This window comes from Varanus komodoensis, unplaced genomic scaffold (assembly GCF_004798865.1).
Source record: "Varanus komodoensis strain SLA01 unplaced genomic scaffold, ASM479886v1 scaffold50, whole genome shotgun sequence".
Taxonomy (NCBI): Eukaryota; Metazoa; Chordata; class Lepidosauria; order Squamata; family Varanidae; genus Varanus; species Varanus komodoensis.
The window spans coordinates 343,998-370,224 of record NW_025336088.1 but is presented as its reverse complement, the minus strand read 5'-3'; the positions used below and the strand labels follow the sequence as shown (position 1 = coordinate 370,224).

General features: G+C 41.9%; 1 protein-coding gene across 4 annotated transcripts in view; it reads right to left on the bottom strand.

The window, feature by feature from the left end:
- Positions 1-7,659, bottom strand: part of MAP3K14 (mitogen-activated protein kinase kinase kinase 14) — a 57,888-nt gene extending 50,229 nt beyond the window's left edge. For 2 of the 4 annotated variants that reach the window (XM_044446930.1, XM_044446928.1), the window contains exon 1: positions 7,349-7,659. The gene's annotated coding sequence lies outside the window, so the exon portion shown is untranslated. Of the gene's footprint in view, positions 1-1,093; positions 1,154-7,348 lie in introns of those variants that run through there. The other 2 variants (XM_044446926.1, XM_044446927.1) reach the window with 2 other exon arrangements.
- Positions 7,660-26,227: the final 18,568 nt, after the last annotated feature.

Genomic DNA, 26,227 nt, shown 5'->3' with positions numbered 1-26,227 from the left:
GGGTAGGTGATGTTCGGCTAGTTGTTAGGAACTGAGTATCCACTTCAATTTTCTAAAGATGGTTGGGGGGTGGGAGGTAGCTTTTCAAACTTCTTTGAAGGTTCAGCTTTAATTTCATGATGCTGTCCACTATTTTTGTAATAGCAGTTAGTACAGATACCACTTTGTTAAAAGAGTCTTTAAGTGGCTTAATTGTGCTGTGACATCTGGCATGGCTTCCATGCTAAATTTAGTCATTTTTATGATTTTTTAAATTGCTTCATTGTCTGGGAGAATTCTAGTGGGTTCCTGAGACATACATACATACATACATACATAATGATGCCACTGCCCCTCCTGTCCATGCCAAAGTTGAGATAGAAAGAACAAGAAATGACTTATTTACAGGATGTTAAAGTTTGATAAGAGCCCACCAGTAATTGACAGGTATGTCAGGGGGGTCCCCCCAGAGGTTACATGGAGTGACTTTCCAGGCTGCTTCCCACGAAACTGGAGCTAGAGATGGAATACAACTGAAGCCAAGTAACAGAATCTTGAAATTGAACCCAAGAAGAAAGTGGCATTTTTTAAACTAAAGTGTTGCATTTGCTAACCAAGGCCTACTGATCATATTGATGAGAGTACAAGAGCAATATTAGAAGCAGGCTTGCAAAAAAAAAAAAAAAAAAAAAAAAAAAAAAAACCATAGCAAGAAAAGCCAGAAGAACCTGAAATGCTTCCAATAGATTTAAACCTTAGCAAAATGTAGCTGTGCGGCTTTACAACTACACAACTGGATGGAACTATCCTCTTGGAGCTTGGCAAGTCAGAGAACAAATGAGACACTTCCAGACACATGAACTTTAAAATCTGACTTACACAACCCCTTGCAACCTCTAAATCCCCCTGCCCCAATAAAAAGGTTACCACTGTCAGTTCAAAATGAGCAAAAACTTTGCCATAAAATGGCTACTGAAAGCCTGAGCTCAGCTTTTTCAATTTATACTGGGAATCCTGATCTCATCAGGAAATCATATTGACCCCCATGTGCACCTTAGTAATGCTTATTGCTTGTCTGTCCTCTGGAAATACATTTAGATATGCTAATATTTACCTGTCTGAAGGTTCTTTCTGTATTGTGTTGTCCTAACCCCAAACAAGGGACTGCAGGTGGCGCAGTGGTTTAAACCGCTGTGCTGCTGGGCTGGTAGATCGAAAGGTCGCCAGTTTGAATCTGCACAATGGGGTGAGTTCCCGTTGCTCCGTCCCAGCTCCTGCCAACCTTGCAGTTCGAAAGCATGCAGATGCAAGTAGATAAAAAGGTACCACTTCAGTGGGAAGGTAACAGCGTTCCGTGCACCTCGGTGTTTAGTCATGCCGGCCACATGACCACGGAGACTTGTCTGCGGACAAACACTGGCTCCCTCGGCTAGGAAACGGAGATGAGAACCACCACCTAGAGTCAGGCATGACTGGACTTAATGTCAAGGGGAAACCTTTACCTTTAACCCCAAACAATCCCTATTGTTTTATGCTAATGTGTCTCTAGCATACTGATCCCCTACACCTCCTCCAAAAGGCCTGCCCTTAGACATGCTAATATTTACCTTTCCTGCAAGTTGTTCTTTTTGTGTTATCTTAAATCCCACTCCTGGGCAGTTAGCAAACTGCCATCCCTCACCTGATCTCCACTCCTTCAAACTAACTGGTTATAAAAGCTTTTTGTACAGACTATCTTTGTAACCCCTTATGAACTGCCTACATGCACATGCAATTTCCTGTACATCCAAATAAACTGTAAATGTTCTTTTGATTGCACACCCCCAGCCAATTCTCTTTGGGTGTTGCTTTTTTTCCACTCTTGACAAGATCATTGGCAGCAGACCAATCTTAGGCAAAGTTCCATCTCTTTCTTCCACTACTTGAGACTCTGTCAGAAATGCTGCTGCTTACATTTAAAAGGAGTGAGCAACCAAATATTCTTTCTAAATCAAAAAGCCTGCTAGGCTGAAACCTGGACAGTTACTGTTGAACTTCATAGCTTGAATACTCCCCGTATTAAAAAAAACTCATTGAAGACCAATCTGACTCCTTCCAGCAGCCAGAGGGCCAACGGACAGATGGATTTCCTGCTGCCAGGAAGATTATCACAGGAAGGGTAATCCAGCCAGAGAAGGGGCACCTACAGGGGACTTGTTTCCTTAGCTCCTGTCAGAACTCATTTGCCCTGAGAACACAAAACTAAATTGAACTATACTTTGGTACCATCCATCGTCAAAAGAACTAACATCTGATGGGCTGTGAGTGTGGGTGAGGAGGAGGATCAGGGGAACAGGTTGCAGTCATATCAAAACAATGTGTTCAAAGCCAATCTGAGGATCATTCTACTGAAAAGCAGAATATACAAATATAATAGAGAATAGAGTTCCAGAACAGCAACCTTCTTAGGATGCTAATTTTGTATATGCAAGATTTATTCTGTTGGTGGACCAGGAACATGTCAACCCCCTAACATCCGAGCTGCAGTGGTATACTCAAACTGGCCTACCATTTCTGCTGCTGTTTGTCTGAACACTACCATCACCTTGCAACAAGGTTTTGTTAAATAATACCAACACACAACACACACACCAATCAGGCTTGCATTGTGTGGGAAGTGGGGAGAAATTAATTCTTCCTCCATGCACTATAGGCCTAAAGAAAGATGCTCCTTCAAAGCTCTTATTCACATGACTATTGCACACACATGCGCAAACATGCCATGAACACCCCAGAGACATTAGATACACTTAACATGGAATTTGGGCCATGTGTGGCTAGCATTTCTCTAGTGTTGCTTTATAACAAGGCACAGAAGCTGCATTTGCAAACTACCCTCTGAGAAACACATGTATTTCAGCTATTAATTTAAATACATCACAGGCAGGAACAGAGAGGAAAACATCTGGCAAGCAATCTTAGGTACTATATATTTAGTCATCAGAAGTGCAGCATTTGAAGCTTGTCTGTCTCATTGTTTTTTAAAGAAAACAAACAAAAAACCAAGCAAGTTTTGTTTCAAGCTAACACAGACGGGCATTTCATGAATAAGCAATTTGTACCATGCCTACTTTGGCAAAACAGTTTCTCACAGATCAAAAATCTGTAACAAGATGTGATGCTTTAGGTCAGCATTTCCAAAGCTTCTGAAAGTAGATACATATTTCATCCCATAATTAAAATTGGATGATGTTTCACCTTCAACTGTAGTTATAGTGCCTTTTTAAAAGAAGAACAGACTATGGGGAGAGAGGGAGATGGGAACAGCCCATTAGGACAGTACACGCTTCATGGGAAGGAAGTCCCAAGCTCAATCCTCAGCATCTCCAGACAGAGCTGGAAAAATTCCTGCTTCAACCCTTCAGGGTTGCTGCCAATGCGCATTAACAATACTTGGCTAGATGAACCGAAGGTATGACTCACTATAAAGCAGCATCCTGTGTTTTAATCTAATATCCGAATCATTTACTAGTTTAAAATGTGAAAGGGTATAAAAAGAGCAACCTCCCCCCTAAAAAGCCTTGGCCACAAATAAATCAATCCCATGTTTTTCTCCATGTTCACTGAATTACTCCCAAATAAAAGGAGGTAACTCCTGAGCAACTCAGCAATGGGCAACCTCTTTTGAAGTTGGATATTAGTTCTACTTCAAAGTAATTGAATGTTCCAGTCATATCTGAAAATCTACACCAGAATTATTCATCTTTAGGATGTCATTCTCTGTTGACAGGGTCTTTTAAGCTCGCAATCATGTCTAATTACCCTAAAAAGATCTGTTTTATTTAATAGCAATATTTGGACTTCTTGGCTGTGAGAAGTATGTAACACTGCCTGCTAAAGTCCCAAAAGTCAGAGCAGAAACTGTGAGTGTCAGCAGGAGGCAACAACTGGTCACTGGACTAGTGAGAAGAAAGAAGAAGTCTTAAGATAGGAGCATGGAACCTCAAGCTTGGGATCTGCAGATGGGTATATTTCCTCCCTCCGGGCTCACGTTGCTTCTCCAGGTGCCACATTTCAAGCTTTACTGGCTTTTGTAGTTTTTCTCAGTTCTAAAAAGTTGAAAGGCCTCTTCTAAGCCTTAGCTACTGGTAAAGTGCTTTAAGCTACAATACAGTTTTTGGAGGGGAACCATTTTTTTTTCCCCCCCCCCCCCCCCCCAGTTTGGCCCTTGAAGTGAAAGAGTTCACACCCCTGCCTGAATATAAAGCAATTCTACCTGAAAGAAGCAAAGTCTTCACAGTCATTCTTAGCTTCATATAACCAGCTTTTTAAAGCTATGGTAACATCCATGTGATCTATATGTTACCCCTTTAAAAAAAATGGAAAATAAATAGTAACTTCTTGAAAACTAAGCTTGTAGCACATGTTGTGTCTGGACTAACTTTGTTCTAGAGTTTGTTCTAGGGGTTTGCCTGCAAACATTCTGAGTGGGAGGGGGGAAGTGATGGCACATTTGGAGTTCAGCACACCGTTGGGTCTGCATCTTGGAAAAATTGACTAAAAGGAAAGAGGAGCAGAGGGACCAAAAAAGCAGGCAGGTTTGGACAGAGGAAATTTTGCATGGAGTACCTTTATGGATTTATCCTTGAAGGAGGTGGCTTCCATAAAGAGATCCACAGGTTGGTGTGCAATAGTGGTGCAGTTGTGGGATAACCTACTATTATAGTAGTTACCTCACAACAGTGAGCTACACCAGAGAAGGGGTATTCCATGACAGTTTATCTTCTTTTTTAATTTTGTGAGCCAATTTGAGATCTTTTCTGGCTGAAGGGCAAGACACATCTGGGCTAAGTATGGTCTCCAAGCGACCAAACATGAATGATTTTGTAAACTGAAAGAGGGTTGGTTTGCTTTGCTTTGCTTTGATCCTTCAGGCTTTCAATGTGTCATTCAGACATGCATGGGCTGGCGAGTGCTAACGTAATGCTCATTTATAAAGCTGAAATAAAATTTCTTGTATATGTCACATAATGTCAAGAAGGCCCAGGAATCAAGCAGTCATAACATGTGCTGGATTTAAACTGTATGCTGGTACAAATAAATTTGTCTCTTAACACTGATAAATCCATTTATTTGCTTTAAAAGCCACCAGTGTCTCCACAAGAGGTCAGTAATAGCTCTCTTCTGATGTTCCAAACATTGAAGCTGGGGAAAGGGAGTCAGGTTTTCACTTTAAGCAGAGAGTTGGAAAAGAGAAAAGGAACTTTTCCCCCTTTTGCACAAACCCTTTGACCCAAAGCTGGGTCTTTACCCACCATCCTTGCTAAAGGGCATTAAACACTTGCTATAGTAAATCTGGAAAATAAATTTTTACACTACCCCAGGAGTCCATCTAGCCTTCCCTCTAAAAAGATTTGCTTTAAGACCTTTTCCTCTGGGAAGGTCTTCAGCCTTATACCTGGCTTTCCCTTGTTTGTGATTGGTTTAACTGCTATTCAGTTGCAGTTTTTCTTCCTGGTGCTCTTATTTTGAATTCTGAGGTTCAGAGACTCAAGCCTATCCAGTGCAGAGCAGGACAAGTAGCAGAAGTGATCTCTGCTTCTGTCCACTACCTGCTCTGAATTTCCATTAGATTTTGGCAGTTTACAATGGTGTTTCAGAAAAGGCTGAAAGGTGGCTATGGAGGCCACAGGTTATGTCATAGCCTAGCCTTAAATATCTCTTCCTCCTTCATTCCTTGAAACACCCCCTTCTAACCCCTCTCCAACTTTATTTATTAGTTATATACCATTTTTCTTTCTAAAGGACTCAGAGCAGCTTATATCATTCTCCTCCTCCTGCTTTCAATCTTCCCAGAACAACAACCCTGTGAGGTAGGCTGGACTGAGAGTCTGTGGCCCAAAGTCACCCTATTGGCTCCATGGCTGAGTGTGGACTAGAACCCGGATTGTCTGAGTCCCAGTCCTGCACTCTTAACTGCTATCCCACACTGGCTCTCACTGCTTTTTCAGGCCTCATAGAAAAGCTTAGTGCAGTGAGGAATGGGAATAGCAACTGGTGCTCTGATTCCTAGATCCAAGCTCAAAGCACTGTCTCTGACCTTGACACTGGGAAACTGAACTGTCCTATAACCCCTATGGCCCAGGGGCCATTCCAATTAATAAATCATAAATCTCAGATTTTCAGGTAAACACTGAGCAATCACTGGGGTAGGCTAGATAAGCAGGATTTTTTTCTTGCTAAGTGCAATTCATCAAGGAAATCATTAAGGATTAAATGGTTATGCTAAGGTTAAGATAAAAGTTGGTCAGGGTGTGTGTGAGACAGACAATGGACAAAAAAAAAGATACCTGTTGTGAAATTTATGCAATATTTGATTGTACATATGAGCACAAAGACTTTTAGGAAGGGTTAACCTATTATGGGATAGGGGAGGATATTGATAAACACAGTGTGTAGGAGTATGAATTTCTAGTTTAAGGAGACTAATTGAACAGGGATAGGGCAGAAAAGGCACATACCTTTCCCCTAATCCCACCTTTCCTCTAAGGAGTTCAGTGTGTCTGTATTTGCCACCTCTTTAATTCATACAGCAACTCTGCAAGATAGGTTAGACTGAGAGATGCTAGCTGGCCCAAAGAGGGATCTGGAATGGGCTACTCCAGTCACAACACCATACCAAGGATATCATTTAATAATGTACTGGCTCTTCCAGATCCCCAAAGCTAAGGATGCTTCTAAACCAAAGGCCTTTAATACTGCCAATAAGAGGCAATTGTGCAGCTGTTTTACCTTTCCCTCCTTAGTAGAATTTCTAGGTTAAGAAAAAAAATGGTTGTAAGAAACATGAAAGTGTTACAAAGAGAAGATAGTATAAGCCACTCATCCCACATAAAATTCTTTAACTGAAGCAGGACAATTGCATAATAAAAGTCTTGTCTGAAAGCACCTGAGGACTCCCAAAACTGAGAGCCTCACTCAGAGGGTGGAATCAGTCAGGACAGTCAAGCCGACGAAAGCTGCTGGAGGGCAAACACGACTAACTGTGCCTTGTGCTTCAGACTGCAGCCTGGTGCCTTGGAGAGCGGAACAAGTAAAAACGCTTCACATTTTAACTCCTCCCTCCGGATACGCTTAGAAGGCGGATGCTAACGAGACAAACGCAACAGAGGCGCGCTACACCAGACCAACGCCAAACAGGGTGAAGGAAAAGAAAGTCCTGGTGGGAGGGGCACAGAGGAAGAAAGGCGAGGGATAAAGCCAGCTTGGGGGGGGGGGGTGTTCAGGGGAAGAGAGCGGAGAAGCCAAAGCCACCTGAGGGTCCAGGTGGATGGGCTTCCCGTAAGCAAAGACCCTCTAAGGGGCGGGGGAAGCACAAGTCAGGACCCACCTGTGGGGGAGGGAGGCAAGAGAATCAAAGCAGGCACTTCCGGCTTCCTTCACGGCTCTGCACGGACTGTCAAAACGATAAAGGGCCGGGGTTGGGGGAAGCACGTGGCCAAGCCCCCATCTCGCCCACCACCCAATCGGACGCTGGTATTTTCAAGAAGCCACACCCTCCTCCTCGCCGCTCCCTCGCGATTCTTCCTCCACCCCCGCAAAAGGTCGGCGCCAGCAGCCGGGCGGGGAGGAGAGGGCAGAACAGAGCATGCGGGAGAGAAAAACGGAGGGGTGGAAAAATGGCTTCAGGAGTGGGGCCACGCCCCGTCCTTCCCGTAAAAGCCAGTCACACCATCATTCCCTCCCTCCCTCCTACAAAGTGGGCAACACCACCCACGCAGATGAAATTTTATCCGTAGTTACTCCCGCCTGTTGCAGACCTTCTAATGCTAAGCTTCGCTTTTTATTGGCTCTTCGGGGTCCACGTGATTTTCTTTAAGCTACTTTGGCTAAAGAGAACCAGAGTTTAGAGACGGCTGTCCTCCGACTTTCCGATATGAATAGACTTTTTTTTTAATCCTCCGCCCAGGGCGGAAATGAAGGTTGCTTGTAGAAATCAGCCTCGACATTAGCGAAGCTGTGATGGGGAAACCTTAAAGCCCTTTTCTTTCCTTATTACTGCAAAATGAAAAATCAAGTCACAAACAGAAGCATTCCCACTTGGTATGATTATTTTACATTTCCCTTCAGTTTTTGACTATTTGTAAATGCAGCCCGTCTGAACATTATGAAAGCAGGAATGGGGCATTTATTATGCCAAACACAATGACGTTGTGAAAGCAACGTTTTAGGACAAAAAGCCTTGCATACTTATTAACTCAATAAAACCCAGAATCTAAACAGAACAGAATGGCCTGGAATGCCAACTTCCAAGCAAGCCAAGCCAGTGAAATTCACCAATCATGCATAGATTGTATGGGAAGTCTGCTAGAACACGTAGACAAAATCTGTATTTAAATACATCTTCCACCTTGTAATTTATACAGCCCAAAACAGCAACCAACAAAATTTTCAAGCCACAAAATGCCCAGAGAAACCATGTTTTGGTACCCATTCAAGGCAATACTCCATGCTTTTGAAAAATGGCCTGGAACAGCAAATTCCAAGTGAAACAAGCTAAACCAATTCACTACTCACACACAACTATATGAGAATAGCCCTGAAGACCAAGTGTAAATGGGCCAAAACCACCAAATGTGTATGACTGGGTGGAAAACATCCACAGAAATGGTGTTCTGGATATCTTCCTGGCAATAAACAGTACACAGGGAAAACAGCTAACAGCAATTTCCCAGCTAGCCAGCTCAAATTCACCTGCAATAATATGCCACAAAATATGATCAGAAACCACCATTTGAAATCTCTTGCGGGCAATAAACCATGTTTTCCATGCATCTTTGCAAAGAACATTGACATAGTGTACTGATTCAAATGGGAATAACTCCAAGCTGTGGTTCAGCTGTATTTCTTTCACAGTTTGGTGAAAACTACTTATGTACTTTAGTCAGGCTTATAGGGTAGGTTTGACTTTTGTTGCTTGGGTGTAGTTCTGATGAATACTTCAAAAGTCATCTGGAGTTCTCTACCCCATGAAATCCTACAGCAGCAACTGCTGGCAAAGTTTTATCAGGCATGCTCATTCAGTAATGCCATGTGACCTAAAACGGTGAGCTTACATGTTGGGATTGAGACCAGGAGCAGAGCACAGGGGCTAGGAAGGCATTAATTTTTATTTTTTTGGTGCCTCCTACCATTCTGCTCCTAATTTGCAGAGAAGGCTGGTAGTCGGTCTGAGTGGTGGGTAGAGGTCAGGTCAGTGGAGGTGAGGCCAAGGAGTCATGTGCACTGAGACAGTCTTTGAATCAGCAACCCATACCACAAAAAGAGAACAGCGAGACACAAAGCTTTCGAAGCCATGTGTCAAACTCACAGAGACGTACTAAAACATTCCTTTGGATTTATAGTCTCCGCTTCCAGCAACATTTATTCCACAGAAAATCAAATAACTCTAAGATGAGTGGGAGGGAGAGAACTCACACAGCCATATTAACAATGATAATGATTAAAATAAGTTATAATACTCTTAGAGCCACACAGTAAAACAGTTTTTGAAACACAGGAACAAGTTCTAAAATGATCCAAAAATCCACACATTTTTATATCCACCAGAAAGCATCCACCAGAGCATGCCTACTTTGAAGCAACACAAGTCTAGATTATGTGTATCATATAATTAATAGGGACTGGATTGCTCAGGAGAAAATACGGGAAACCCTTTGCGTGTAGTAACAATAATGATAAGTAATAAACCCGCAGGAACCCTTTGCAATGCATACACAGGCACACAGGCACACACACTGACATACTCCCTAAGTGTAGCTTTAGGCCCCATACTATATAGACACAAGCACCAAACCATAATGTCAATGTCAATGAGAATGCTAATTAAAATAAGATGTGATATTCTCAGTGCCATACAGAAAAGCAAACTTTGGAGCGCAGAAACAGGTCCTGAAGGCATCCAGAAATCCTGATTAGAACTATTCAGAAGCAACACAGTAAAACATTCCAGATGCATGCTTAGTATTGCACAAGAGGAAGCATGGCAATCAAATATATAGTCGATTCCTTTGCATGTTCCTATTATTATATTCTTGGTAAACCAGGAGTCCTCAAATTTTTCACCAGGGGGCCAGTTGAAAGGTGCCAGTGCTGGGCGCAGGCCTGAAAGGTGGTGCCAGTGGCACATGCACGCTGGCAAGGGTCAAGGGGAGGCACAGGAGGGTGGGCGCACACAGCGAGGGGAGGGGAGGCGGGGTGGGCACGCAAGGCAGCGGCAGGCAGGCGAGATAAATGGGCATGGCAGGCTGGATCCAGCCCGCGGGCCGTAGTTTGAGGACCCATGTTGGTAAACCATCATAAACCCACTGGAAAACACACAGACACATCCAATGCAAAGAGATGCACACATAAAGGAATCCCCCTCCTACCCCCCCAAAGCATACGCACACAGAGTCACACAGAAATGCAGTCTTTGGATCCGAGGAACAACCTACTGCAAAGGGGGACACCAAGATGATGATGATGATGATGTTGTCGAAGATATCCCCAAAGCCAAACAGAAAAGCATCCAAAGCACTGGCCATTGAGTTCTGAGCACTCAAAAAGGCATATCTTTATATGTCTCTTCATTCACATCACAACCCCCTTTCCATGCCTCTTAGAATTCAAGAATATACATGAATTAAGTATGGTCAAAGCTTACAAAATCCACCCCTTCCATATCTCATAACATCCCCAAAAGCAGGGGGAATGCTTGAGTAACTACTACTAAGAAATGTGGGTGGGGAGCCAGAAAGGGGTCAAGGCCACAACTCTGTACATACTTACTTGGGAGCAACTGTCTTGGCACACACTTGGGCGTACTTCTGAGGAAACATGTATAGGCTTTCACTGAAGAGGCACAACAGAGAAAAAAGGGAAATGACTCAAAGAAAGAGGGAAGCATCATCTACCTTGTGTACTGGCAGAGGCAGCCCTCTCTCTCTTGTGCACACTCCCTCTCCACGCAGAACTTTTTAAAAGTGAAAAGGTATACATTTTCCACTGATATAGACTCTCTTGCTTGTTAGTTGATATAAGAAAAGGAATAAGTTCTGTATTATTTTTTTATTCAATTTTATATGCTGCCCCACTAGCCATAGGCTGTTTGGGTGATAAAATCTTAGCTTGCCTCATGATAAAATCCATATGCAACATAATATCTTCCATGTGTACAGCCTCTTCTCCTCTTCCTCCTCCCAAGAAAAAAAAAATCAATGTGTGCTGTTCTCCTGTACCACACCATGCTCTGGCTGCCATGCACAGTGATGTGGCTTGTTATTGAAATGAGGATTTGTTGGGGTGAGCCCTTCCTTGCCAAGCAAGCCTGGGAACTGGGGCTGTCTGCACTCTGCTGCACCTCTGTATAACACAGAAAATGCTAATATGGTGCTGCAGGGGGATCCCTTACAAGGGTGTCCTTCCAGCCTGATCCTCTCTTTCCCATTATACAACTAGGCTGAAGAGACTACTGGAAAATACTGAGCCTGCATGTCTAGCACAAACACCCACTATAACCCTGGAAACCATGGAGATTTTGAGGGCAGCAAGGTAAGAAAGGGACACTGAAAGCTATGCTTGCCTTACATTAAACATCTGCTAATGTGCATTCCCACAAGTGTGCACTTGTGCCAGTGTATTAGTGCACATTTGTAAATGAATCAAAGGTGCATACAAATAAATTCTGATTCTGTCAGTGGGTGGACAACAAAACAAAATATCTCAGACAATCTACAAAACACAGGCAGAGCAGATTGAACAAATCTGTTCTACGCTCCTCATACTTCAAATCTACATGTAAAAAGGCACTTGTTTGCAATGCAAATCATAAAGGGTTAAAGTCTGCTACTCAACACTGCAGGGTCCTGATCTGGATGCATAAGCTTACTTTTGAGTAACAAAGAAAAAAGCTACATCTTTAAAATATGCAGTTTGATTCTCAGATAACTTTTTATTTGTATATAATCAGTAGACAATCACAAAACATTTAACAAAAGATAAATAAAAAGGAAATTGCATTATCTCTAGTAAGATAACACAGGAAAACCATATAGCATAAGTTTAACAGCTACAAACCTTGCTGGGTGGTTGTAAAACACTCTCTCAGACTATCTTCTTGGGGGTAACAGCACTGGATTATACTACATAGTCCCGTCTCAGTCACCCCTGCAAGGGGGAATACCAGCAGACTGCATTGCTAGGTAAACTACTTTACCTTTAGCCTGATTCCCAGCCTGCAATAATCAGAGTAAGCTATATTTCTGGGCTGCCATGAGACAACTTCTCTGAATCACAGTCCCCTCTATCTGCAAAAGGAAACCGTATTTGCATTAGAATTTCCTCAGATATGGATATTGTTCAAATGGTGAAATACTAATCCCCGCACGGCCATGGAGCCAACTGGGTGACTTTGGGCCAGTCACAGACTCTCAGCCCAACCTACCTCACAGGGTTGTTGTGCGGATAAGATGGAGGAGGAGAATGATGTAAGCTGCCTTGAGCCCTTTGTAGGAAAAAGGCAGGATATAAATCAAAAAATAAATAAAATAAATAAAATGTGGCTGTAATCCTCTGGTTTAATGCAACTTATGCAGAGTGGGGAGACTAAGGTTGCATCTTGGCAGGGCTGGTGCTGGTCACCTGTACTCCCTGCCCCTAAATCCCTTCTTTGAGGTTGCTCTTAGAACTCTGAAGGAACAGCTGGTGCAGCTCCTTCCACCCCTGGCTGTGATGTGAGGTTGGAACTGTTATCTTACTTTAAATCTGGGGAACCAAAAGATCCTGTGGCCCTCTAGATGCTGTCCAAATAGCCGTAGGATTGTTCTGCCCATGAATCATTTCTGCATACAAAACATAGACCTGGGTTAGCATGAACTGCTCTCTTTGCTGATACCTGTTGTCTGTGGGAAATATGCTGGTGCCCAATTTGTTGTTGTGTTGGGAAAATTTGGATAAATCCTGTCTGAAAAGCCTTACTTCTGTGTGCTTTTTCCATTGTGGGATCAAATCCTGTCTTCCTTCTCAAAACCAAGCTGTCACTGTTCAAAATGGCATTCCCCCACTCCTTTCTCTCACCTTTAGCTGTAAGCTACAGTACACAGGCCATTTAGTCCAAATATACATTGTAAATAATCATTGTTGGAATTCAGTTTACAAGGAAGTATCTTTTTGATAGCCCAGAGGCTCCATATACCCTGGCCAATTCAGAGTAGATAAGAGTCTTGAGTTCATGCATAGTTTCAGTAGCTTGAATTTACATGTCTAAGCAGACCTTGAGATGGGTTCAAGCTACTGAACTAAAGTGTCAATACTCTGCAATTTGAAATATTGTAATCTCATTGTCACTGTGTGATTGACTGACATTTCTTTATCTGTTCTGTATGTGATGACCTCAGAATCTTATTGTAATCTCTGCATTCTGTCGTCAATTGCCCTGTACCTGTGTACCTATAAATGCCCTGTAATGGTATTGAAGTTTTGCGGCAGAGTTCACCTCTGCCTTCCCAGTAATGCATTATCGTGAGTACGCACCCACGGGGAACCTGGGAAATGCAATAAAGCCTCAGATGGTCTGGACGCTTGATCTTTCCCATGAACCCGAGTTTTATTCCCTCTTCTCAAATTGAGATTCCGGGATTCTGACAGTTGTTAGTTGCGAAGTTGTGTCCAACCCATCGTGACCCCATGCACAACATTCCTCCAGGCTTTCCTGTCCTCCATCATCCCCCAGAGTCCACTTAAGCTCACACCGACTGCTTCAGTGACTCCATCTAGCCACCTCATCCTCTGCCGTCTCCTTCTCCTTTTGCCATCTATTGTTCCCAGCATTAGGCTCTTCTCCAGTGAGTCCTTCCTTCTCATTAGGTGGCCAAAGTATTTGAGTTTCATCTTTAGTATCTGGCCTTCCAAAGAGCAGTCAGGGTTGATCTCCTCTAGGACTGATCAGTTTGATCGCCTTGTGGTCCAAGGGACTCGCAGGAGTCTCCGCAAGCACCACAATTCAAAGGCCTCAGTCCTTTGGCGCTCAGCCTTCCTTATGGTCCAACTTTCACAGCCATATATTGCAACTGGGAAAAACATAGCCTTGACTATACGCACTTTTGTTGGCAGGGTGATGTCTCTGCTTTTTAGTATGCTGTCTAGATTTGCCGTAGCCTTCCTCCCCAGGACCAAGCGTCTTTTAATTTCTTGACTGCAATCCCCGCCTGTGGTGAAATGGGAGCCCAGGAAAGTAAAATCTGTCACTACCTCCATTTGTTCCCCATCTATTTGCCAGGAAGTGAGAGGACCGGATGCCATGATCTTAGTTTTCTTAATGTTGAGTTTCAAGCCAGCTTTTGCACTCTCCTCCTTCACCCACATCAAGAGGCTCTTTAGTTCCTCTTCACTTTCTGCCATTAGAGTGGCATCATCTGCATATCTCAGGTTGTTGATATTTCTCTCAGCAATCTTAATTCCAACTGGTGATTCATCTAGCCCCTCCTTTCTCATGATGTGCTCTGCATATAAGTTAAACAGGCAGGGCGACGGTATACAGCCTTGCTGAACTCCTTTCTCAATTTTGAACCAATCAGTGGTTCCATGTCCAGTTCTCACTGTTGCTTCTTGACCCGCATATAGGTTTCTCAAGAGACAAATAAGATGGTCTGGTACTCCCATCTCTTGAAGAACTTGCCACAATTTGTTGTGATCCACACAAAGGCTTTAGCATAGTCAATGAAGCAGAAGTAGATGTTTTTCTGAAACTCCCTAGCCTTCTCCATGATCCAGCGTATGTTGGCAATTTGATCTCTAGTTCCTCAGCCTCTTCGAAATCCTGCCTGTACTTCTGGTAGTTCTCGGTCCACATACTGCTGGAGCCTAGCTTGTAGGATTTTGAGCATCACTTTGCTAGCATGTGAAATGAGTACAATGGTGCGGTAGTTTGAACATTCTTTGGCATTGCCCTTCTTTGAGATCGGAATGTAAACTGACCTTTTCCAATCCTGTGGCCTCTGTTGAGTTTTCCAAGTTTGCTGGCATATTGAGTATAGCACTTTTACTGCATTGTCTTTTAAGATTTTGAATAGCTCAGCTGGAATACTATCATTTCCACTAGCTTTGTTGTTGCTCAGACTTCCTAAGGCCCATTTGACTTCACATTCCAGGATGTCTGGCTCGAGGTCAGTGACCACCCCATCGTGGTTATCAGGGACATTAAGCTCTTTCTTGTATAGTTCTGTGTAGTCTTGCCACCTCTTCTTAATCTCTTCTGCCTGTTAGGTCCCTGCTATTTTGATCCTTTATCATGCCCATCTTTGCATGAAATGTTCCCTTCCTATTTCCAATTTTCTTGAAGAGATCTCTGGTCCTCCCTATTCTATTGTTTTCTTCTATTTCTTTGCACTGTTCATTTAAGAAGGCATTCTTATCTCTTCTAGCTATTCTCTGGTATTCTGCATTCAATTGGGTGTATCTTTCTCCCTTGCCTTTCCCTTCTTTCCTCAGCTATTTGTAAAGCTTCCTCAGACAGCCCAGTTACAGCTACCTTATTATGATGAGGTAGACTACCTTACAATCACAACTACCTTACTATGATGAGTTTCTCCACTGATTTCTCTGGGAAGCTCTCACTTCAGCCCCAGGGGACATTTAAAAAAGCCCTCTTTTCAATGGGGACCCAGATGTTATGGGGCTGGGCAATAAGATATTGCATTTCAACAGACCTAACAAAGTTATGTTTCCAGAAATACCTTATTAGTGATATATATATAATAGCACCATGCAAAAACCCTTTGTAAACATTCCCAGTTGAATCACTGTAGTTCAACCACCAAAAAGTAGAGTTTAGAATGGTGTGTGTGGATTTATCAGTTTAAAAATGTATTACATGTTTCTTCAGACTCACTCAAAAATAGACAGGTTTGGATTTTGCTTATTATTTTTAAACAAAAATATAATTCAATACATGCCTTCCAAATCACTGCACAAAACTCTGTCCTCTTTGAAGAGGGCTGAGTCATCACCCACTAGACTTCCAGCTATGATAGCAATTTAAAAATGTTTACCAGCTCCTACATTACCAGACAATTACTGTCCTGATATGCACTAGAAAATCTCTGATTTTCTTCCAGTGCTGGTACAGTTTTTAATTAATAGGTAACTTTAGTTGCTCTCATACTAAAAATGGTTCAATGCTAGTTACAGACATGTGGGAAGAAAGCGGTGGGATGGGATAATTAATACTAATACTAATCCCTATATTAGTACTCCAGCAGTTAATGTTACTGGACTACTGGAATTAATGCACCAAAATAATGCTGCAGTGAGAGCCTCCTTTGCTAGGGAAACTGCGTATAATGCTCCTAAAAGCTCAATGGATGGGATACACTTAGGGATAATCTTGGGGATGTGAAAGCCATTAGAGCTTGAAGAAAATAGCAACTGCTTTATTGAGGAGAGGTAACAACACTGTGTGAAAATAGTTGTGCAAGTAAGTAACTGGCAATTAGCCATCAACTGCATTGCACATCAGGCTAAGCCTCCTTGAGAAGAGGCCACAGGGGTTGTGTAGTCGTATGTTACTCTACATAGACAGTCACCTGTTTTGTGTCTTGCCATGGCTTGTTTCTTCTTCAGTCCTTTAATCAGCTGCGAGCATATATTCCGGGGACTTTGCAGCAGAAATCCTCATTTCCTAGGTCAGCACCCTGTCTGCAGTTGGCCTGCTGCAATTGTCAGCTTATGAAAGAAATCCTCCCTCCACCCCCACATCCAATTGCACAAGGAAATTATTTTTCAAGCCCTTGTTACAGCAGGAACACATTTGCAAGCTTTTCAGCTATTTTAGGGTTTCCTGTGCAAAAGCAACAGATTAAATGTCTGCTAGGTAGCCAAGCATATCTGCATTCCCCTCTGGTTAATGTTGGCCACCCTGGTGCTACCTTTACCTTGAAGGAAGAACACCCACCAAAAGGCATTTGAAACGTTTTTCAAAAATCATGCCATACAATTTGTGCAAATTTCTATTTTCCAGCCCAGTGTAATTTCTGTGGCCCTGCTCACTGCTATGTAATCCGTATGTACATCTGACAGGTAGCAATGGAGAGAGCAGGCCAGCAATAGCAGTGAAATCTCTGCCACTCCTTGCAGTCTCGCAGATTTTCCAGTGCCTCCAGAAAGCTCCAGTGTTTGGTTACAGCCTAATGCGCATACCCAGTCACCTTTCCTTCCTTCAGCTGTTGGCCGACCTGCTACTTAAAAGCACAACCCTCACAGGCCTTGATATTCTCTGTCCGTTTCCCACCACACATACACAGACCAGGTAGAGTGCTTGTGCTTAGCACAGGCCAAGATCCACAAGCCCTAGAGAGCAGCATTAACCCAGAATTCCTAGTTGGCTACTACAACCCCTGCACAAGCCCAGATAGGTCACTCTATAACTGTAGCTTCCCGTGGTTTATCCGATTCACTCCAGATGTAGCATGTTGGACCAACTCATAATGCAGAATTTTGTATCTTCTTCCAGTAAGCAAGCTATCGCTTAGTTATGCAACTGTCAGTTATGCCTTTATTTATTAAAAAAAATACAAAACAGAAGAACCATCAAAATTTAAATGCAGGCTTGCAAAACTTCAATACGTTTTTGTGAAGCCTCTTGGTTGGGAGTAAGTTACCCTTCATTGCCTCAAGAAGAAGTACCATCCTGACTGCCACATGGACTTCTCTGCTGGTGATAAGGAGCTTCTTCCTGTAGTGTGTCATCCTGGTAGCCTCCAAAGCCACATTCCCATATAGGTGAGGTTTATTCAGAGAGCGAATTACATCTACTGCCCAGGAAAATTTACATGTGTCCTGAGGAACCTGTCATATAAAAAACATGCATTAGAAGGGCTAGATAAGAAGTTATTCCAGAAAGGCTATAAAACCAAAACAAGTGCTTTCTGTTCCTTCCCATTTTTAGCTCCACATTTCTAGGTACAAGAATCGGTCTCCTTCCCCATTCAGAACATTGTAGGCATCACCCTAAATAGAGACAGGAAATTGAGGTGGCAGGTTAATTTGGAAGTAAGCTGTCCTGAGAAGTTCTGTAGGGGATGGGATAGAAAAGCTTTTAATAAATAAATAAATTCAACAATTCAATATCTTGGAGCTCTGCTGTGGTGGAGACAAACACTTCTCCAATCCACACATCCCTGTTTGGTTAAAAAATTGTTTTGTTGTTCTTACACTTGGCACTTAGGTGAGACAGTTCACCATGTAACTATTATAATGGGAAAGCAAAACAACAAATTAACTCTGTTTTGCTTTATCATGGATGGTGACTTTCCAGGCCACTGGTAAAACAAGGTTCTTTATTTTGTTTTCCCAACTGCGCACTTGTGAAATGCCAAGATTTTGGAGGAAAAGGACATTGGTATTCACAGAAATATCTATAAATGTGACACAACAATAAAGGGAAAAAGTGGTGAACTAGCAACAACCACTCTAATGTGCTGCCTGGGCACTTTGGAGGGGCTTCCAGAGCATGAACTTTGAGATCTTAAGAAGTGGTAGTGAACTTTGATGAAGGTGGGAACTGCAGTGAGTGGGAAAAGTCTCCTGGTCACTACAGAAGAGAATAAGTCAATGATGGTTGCTCCAAAGTGTCTCTTGGGTACTTGGTGGGACAACTGTCATCAGTGTGCTTGGCAAGAGTGGCAAGGAGTTTGTACCACTCCTACCAAGCGGCTCACTCACCAACCACTTCCTTGTACCCATGATGGGGTCAGTTGCTTGGGTTGAAGCAATAGGGCCACTCATCATGGGCACAACATCCTCTAGAATAAGACATAGGTTGTCAGGATGGCTTGATAAAGTAAACGATCTAGACTGGTACAACACACCACTATGGCTGGTTACCCAGAATGCTGTTGTGTGAACCCAGTCTCTAGCTGGCATTCTGAAAGTGTTTAATTCACAAATCAATGTGGATAGTCTTTTGCGTTCACACTAGACTTCACATTCTCAAAACAGGTAGCCTCCTTGATTACTATTTTGGCATATGAATCAAATTTATACTTTGACTTTAATTATTTTGCCTTCTTTCTTGGTTTACCTTTACTGTCTTGCAAACAAGCTTTGCCAAGTTACCAATATCTTCTACATGAAGTATAAAAGTTAACATTGCATCTCTTTTTGGTATGATGTTACCTAAACAGTCTTAATTCATTTGTTTTTATTTGCAGGGATAGGCACCTAACCTCTAGATGTTTTGGACTGTAATTCCCATAATCCCTGCTGGCTAGGAATTAGGAAGTCCAGCATACTGAGACCTATTCTGGTATAGGTGGCATATAAATGTTTTAAATAAATAAAATAATAAATAGATAATATCTGGAGACCCTAGTGTGCTGATCCCTAATATTTTAATTCATAGTTGCTGCGTATCTTAGAATAGCCCTCATGTGTAAGACAACATGCCCAGTATAAAACTGGTTAATACATAATAAATACAATTAGATACAATAGCACATAGTAGGAGGATGAACTCATACAGCAGGGAAATTCCTCCCTCCAATGTACTTTTAAGTATGTGATTCATGAATTATAGGGCCAGTGGACTTACATTAAGAGCCAGCACTAAATTTTGCAACATGCTGAATGCATATTTGAGCATGCTCAGAGGTATTTCACACATGCAGGATTTAGCAGGAGGACTTTTAAAAGCACCAATAATCAAGCATTATGGGAAGTGTTTCTTATCTCATGCTTCCATACACATGCATAAATTCTCCAACAGATTCAAACAGGAAACTTGCTTCTTGGATTTGACACTTACCTCTTTTAGGACCCTGTATATATAGTCCGAATAGGCTATTTTCTTCTTCAGTTTGCACAGCCGTATGTCACAGAGCGGAGATGAAGACAGGCCTTTACGGGGCTGATGGGTAGCCAAGGAATTTTTCATCTTGCTCTTGAGAGACAAGGCATGTAGCTATTAGAATATTGGTAATGAACTACACCAATGCCCAGACAGGGTCTTAAGATGGCTTCAAAGTTTGATCATGTGTGTCACAAAAAGAAATGGAATTTCTCAAGAACATTCATATAATATATTAAGAGTACCTCCTCGAGTAGTCCTTCTGTTGCCTCTGCAGCAGAGTTACTATTTAATAAGAAGCCATGGTTTTAAAGCAGAGGCACTGAACCTCTTTGAGCCTGAGGGCCAATTTTTTGGAGCTGCTCTTGGGAACTGAAAGCAAAAGCTGGTACCATAATTTGCTTAATTTAGCTTAAAACTCTTACTTCCAGAAACTAGGCCTTCTGAGAGGCATTTTAGATTGGGATGCAGGAGAAATGGAACAACAACTGGGAACCCGCTGAATACTTGGCTGTCAAGGGAAAGGAAGCTACTATGTGGGGAACAGACTGGGACCCCAGTAGGGCCAGTCTTGATTTCCACACCTAAGATGCTGCATTGCCTTTTTAAAGTATGAGACAAGCAGACTATATTCTTATGTGTCAGGTTCACAGTCACCATATCTCAGGGTGGCCAGTTTTATATTCCACACTAGGCATTAGAAGCCATGTTCACATAGCAATTCTGATGAAAATTCACCCTAAGGCTTAATATGCTATTGTTAGCACAGAAAGAAAAGCAGCATTTTTAATCTCAGTGCACAGTTGGGCCACTTTGAGATTTTACAGACTAATGTATTAAATGTGCATATGTCTACCTCTTAGTTGTGAATAGCTCCAACTTAATAGCAACCGCCCTGCCAAGACACATGTGGAACTACATTTCCCAGAACAAGGTGATGAAAAAGAATACATAGCAGATGAACCAAAAGTTACTGATTCAGAAAATATTTTGTCTATAGCTGAGAAATATAAATGAATAAGCTACTAAATTTAAGCATTTAATCATACCAGGTGGTTCTTTTGTACCTTTAACAGCAGTCATGCAATTGTTTGGGAGATAAAAGTTTTAAGTAGCAGGGAGGCAAATGTGAAAAGTTTAAGCTTTTTAAGGTATTTGACTACTATTAAAGACAGAAACAAAACTACTAGAAGAAAATAACTCTAACATGTTGAGTTGTCCAAGTTTTTTTAATTTAACAGTTCCAGCATTTTTGTTGTTGGAAAAAGTTTGTGTTTCTGATCATCTTCTGCTTAAAAGATTTACTGTCTTCACCAGCTATGTAGTTAATAAATGGTTTATGCCCTCGTCACATATGCAGCTATTAACAAGGAAAAGTAAAAAATGTGCAACACATTTTATAAATAATGTTGAAAAAGCAGGTGTTGAAACCCAAACCCCATCACCCACAACCTTGTGATCTTACCTGGAAAAAAAGGAGTCTTACACTTTTAAGAAATACACACTATTACACTCCAGGGAACAACTTACCACAAGAACAAGGGAAGAAGCTGTCATACATTTATAACACCTGCATTCCTGCTTATCAGCTTTGTTTCCAGGTGCAGCAAACATGATCCTTCAACTGAAAACCCCTTATGGAATTAAACTTACAGGTAAGCAGGGTTTGCCATCTGTGATCCTAAAATTGTGGAGCTGATAGGAGTATGCTTAATTCAGAATAGCAGTTTTCAGATTTTCCACTTCTAGAGGACAGTTTCTTTCTTGTTAAGCAAACTTAGCAGGTCTGTTGTGGAACCCAGAAGCTGCTCAAGAAATGAGTTATCTTTAGGGGAGGTGAGATTCCAGTGGAAGTACAGGGCCCATGGTACTAGGCTGGAAGGAGAGGGTGGTAGTGGTGTAGCTGTGTGCATAGTCATTGTTTTAGCAGAGAGTGAAGCTGAAACATGAGCTGCATGACTTCACAGTCAGATCAGGGGTCTCGCAAGGGCCTTCATTACCTCTACAAGAACCATGAGGCAACTGTTGGGAAAATTTGGATAAATCCTGTCTGAAAAGCATTACTCCTGTGTGCCTTTGCATTGTGGGATCAAATCCTGTCTTCCTTCTCAAAACCAAGCTGTCACTGTTTAAAATGGCATTCCCCCGCTCCTCTCACCTTTAGCTGTAGGCTACAGTAGGCCATTTTAGCCCAAATATACAATGTAAATAGTCATTGTTGGAATTCAGTTTACAATAATCTTTTGATAGCCCAGAGGGCTTCATGTGCCCTGATCATGCAGAATGTTTAGAGTCGAGATAGGGGTCTGAGCTTATCATGAATAGTTTCTAGTAGCTTGAATTTGCATGTCTGAGCAGACATGGACATGGGTTCAAGTTGCTCAACTAGAGTGTCAATGCAGACAATTAGAAATATTGTGATCTCACTGTTACAGTGTGATTGACTGACATTTCTTTATCTGTTCTGTATGTGATGACCTCAGAATCTTATTGTAATCTCTGCATTCTGTCATCAATTGCCCTGTACCTGTGTACCTATAAATGCCCTGTAATGGTATTGAAGCTTTGCAGCGAGTTTACCTCTGCCTGCCCAGTAATGCCTTATCATGAGTGAACCGCGGGGAACCTGGGATAAGCAATAAAGACGTGGAGGTTCATAACAATTGATCTTTCCCACGACCCCAAATTTTATTTCACAAATTGAGATTTCGGGATTCTGACACAACCTATATACAGCCAAAGTTGGATCATAAGGAAGGCTGAGTGCCGAAGAACTGAGAGCTTTGAATTGTGGTGCTGGGGAAGACTCCTGCGAGTCCCTTGGACTGCAAGGAGATCAAATCAGTCAGTCCTAGAGGAGATGAACCCTGACTGCTCTTTAGAAGGGCAGATACTGAAGATGAAACTCAAATAGTTTGGCCACCTAATGAGAAGGAAGGACTCCCTGGAGAAGATCCTAATGCTGGGAACAATTGATGGCAAAAGAAGAAGGGGACGGCAGAGGATGAGGTGGCTAGATGGGGGTCACTGGGGCGGTTGGTGTGGGCTTGGGTGGACTTCAGGGGATGGTGGAGGATAGAGTCTGGAGGAATGTCATCCATGGGGTTGTGATGGGTCGGGCACGACTTCGTGAATAACATAACGTAACATAAGCTGCCTACACCATAGGCTAATGGCCATGGTTGTTACAAGGCAGCTATGCAGACAGCAGTTGCAAGTTAAATATTGCAGAGACCCATGTGCTACTGCTTAGGACATGGGCCTGTGCCTCCAGAACAGCTAGGGTGGTAAAATGGGGAGGACAATGGAAGGCTGGCCTGTACCCCACCGGTGGTTAGGAGAGGGGTTCCCCAGTAATTGCATGTTTTTAGGGCAGGGATCACCTCTTTAAGCCTCCTCTTGAGATCTGTGCTCTGCTGCTATCTGGTGAATTTTTCCATGAGCGTCACAGTCTGTAATTTTATCATTCAGTTTTGCAGAATAGGTTGTTTCTCAATTTTCCATTTGGAGGCTATTTCAAGGCATGCTGCACCTAAGAGAATATGTTCATAGTGTGTGAACTGTGCTTTTTTTCATCATAAATATTAAATATTCAAAGTGAAGGCATTGTTGGATTGTTTGGTTGACAGTGCTTGTGATTTTTTTTAAATTAAGCCCAGAAAAGTTGTGTGTATATTTTGCCCTCAGCAGGATGAGGTTGCACTTATTAAGAGTTTAATAATGTTTTCTCTAATTTCACAGATATTTATATCCTTGAAGCTGAGTACCGCTATGCATCCAATTTTCCTCCTGAATTGTTACTTTAATGCTAGTCTTCCGTGACAGTATCTACTATTTCTTGGTAATTCAATATTTTAAATAATTCTAAAGTTAATTTCTTCATTTAAAATTCTCTATAGCCTATTAACCTTTCAGAAGCTGTGGGGCATCTTACTGTCTGAGGTATTAGATGTAAAAATATAATTTGTGAATCTGTAGCCGAATAGAAATGTTTCTTGTATTTATTCTTTGATGTGTTGGCCTGTTTTTAGAGGCTGAACTCTACATGAGCTTTTAAGACTAACCAAAACTTTATTTTCCTAGCCTTTAAATCTCATTTTTATCCCTGTGAAAAAAAAAAAGGGGGGGGTAAAACCTGGGTCAGTGGGGAAGAAGTGGGAATTAAGAGCTTTTACCACTTATACTAAATGGGCAGAATGGTATTGAGGAATGAGTTAAGATGTTGGAGGAACATGTTTCTTTAGCAGTTGTAAAGGCTGGACTGTCAAAACCCTCTTGCTTGCTACTTCAGTTTATTGTTGCTTAGGTTGTTGTTCTTGTGAACAAACATTGATTGCTACACTGGTATCTCTGTACCTGTCAAGTTTCTTGGCGGAGTTTGAATAGAAATAATCAAAATAATTGCTTTGCCCATGGTGACATTGCTATAGAGACTATGGGACCTGGATATCTAAAGGAACGCTTGTGCCCATATATGCCCTGCCGCCCCTTGAGCTCAGCAACAAATGCCCTTCTCCGGGAACCCTCTGTGAATGATATTAGGAGGGTGAGTACCCGGAGGAGGGCCTTCTCTGCGGTGGCGCCCCATCTATGGAATGCGCTCCCCAGAGAGGTCCGCCTGGCGCCATCGTTATTTGTTTTTCGGCGCCAGGCTAAGACCTTTTTATTTAAAACTTATTTTAATTGTTAAATTGTTGAATTAATTAGGATTTTAAAATTTTTAGCCAAGAATGCACCGGGGGGTTTTTAAACAATTTTTTTATTGTTATATTATCATTATTTATGTATGTATTTATGTATTCTTTGTGAGCCGCCCTGAGGCTTTGTTGCGATGGGGGCGGCATAGAAATGTTTTAAATAAATAAATTTTCTTAAAGCATCCTACAGTCTAATTTTATGTTTAAATAGTTTTGTTATAATTTTAAAAAATGAATTTCAGATTGAATGGTTGGAATTTAAACTTTTAAATACTTTATTGTTGTTTCACAGGTAAGTATTTCCACATTTTGTTTCAAGAAGCTTTTGGTGGATTCATCCATATATAAAGAAAGAATATTGGTTTTGTCATAAGGAATTTGACTAGGCAGCATTAATTATTTGTAATGCTGCTTATAAGTTAGATCTGAATGTGTATGTGATTTATTTTGTTTTGTTGGAAATGTATAGCTTACCACTGATCTCATGAAATTTCCTGTGTAGATGGGTCAATTGCAAATGCAAACAGAATCTTGGATAAAGAAAACCCTTGTTTAGTACCTCTATTGATAATCAATTTCTTTTTGACTGGTGTGAACCACTGCATGATGTTGATTGTAAATTTGTTCCAGGTGGCCATTAAACATATCACACATATTAAGCAATATTCCCAGTTCAGCCTGTGCTGTAGATATAATTAACAAGGTAGTTATGGACTATGACGTGCATTTTCTCAACAGTAAGGTATAATATTTAATAATCATCCATTTTATTTGTTGCATTTCTATTCCTCCTAATGCCAAAATAATAAGAATAATAAAATATCACAGGGCAAGTTAATTTACTCTGTGCACATATGTTTGTAGAGATTTGTGTGTCTTGAGGGTCAATCCTATAGTGCCTTGGCATTGGATAGGACAGGATGGAAACCTTTTTGCTGATGCCTGAGCCTGATTTACCTCTGTGACTCTCCTCATACTTGCTGTTGATGGGGAAAATGATATTTTACCATCTGGTTGCCAGGTTTTTCCACCTCATCATGGCTGATTTCTAGTGAATATAAAACTGCATTTATTACAGGCTGTCTTTTTCATTAAGTATTTATTGTAAAGTGTAGCTATGTTCAATATTTATGTTGCTGAAATTAGCAGAGAGAGTGAGATGTGTGGATTATGACGAATGGATCATAAACAGTGGCCCCCTCAAATACTTATTGTGATGCCCTAGAAAGATGGCATGGCCTTTTGAGGGAACATGTGTCTCACACTGAGAACTGCTGGTCCAGGGCACCATAGGATTTTTTTTGCAAACTTAGTAAGGCGGTTCTCTACCCTTGGTGCATGGACTCCAAAGGCCAACCACCTTCGTAGTCAGACTCTGAAGAACTTTGTTTGCTTCCCCCACTCCCCCTGAGATTACATCAGGGCCTTGGAAGGGGAAAGGGAGGGCATGCTGGAGGGTAGAGGGGTCAGGAATCTGTCCACAGCTTCATACCAATTCCAGTTGGCAACCCAGCCTCCTTCCCTCCCCCTTTGATGGCCCTAGCTCTGTGGTGCAAAGTGGCAATGGTAGAGAGCACTACCACTGGGACCCATTGTGTATTGAGCCCCTCTTTTCTCATTCTTCCAAGTAGATCAGAATCTGACTATCTAGAGTGCCATTGTGATGCAAAAGAAGAGAATTGAAGTCAAT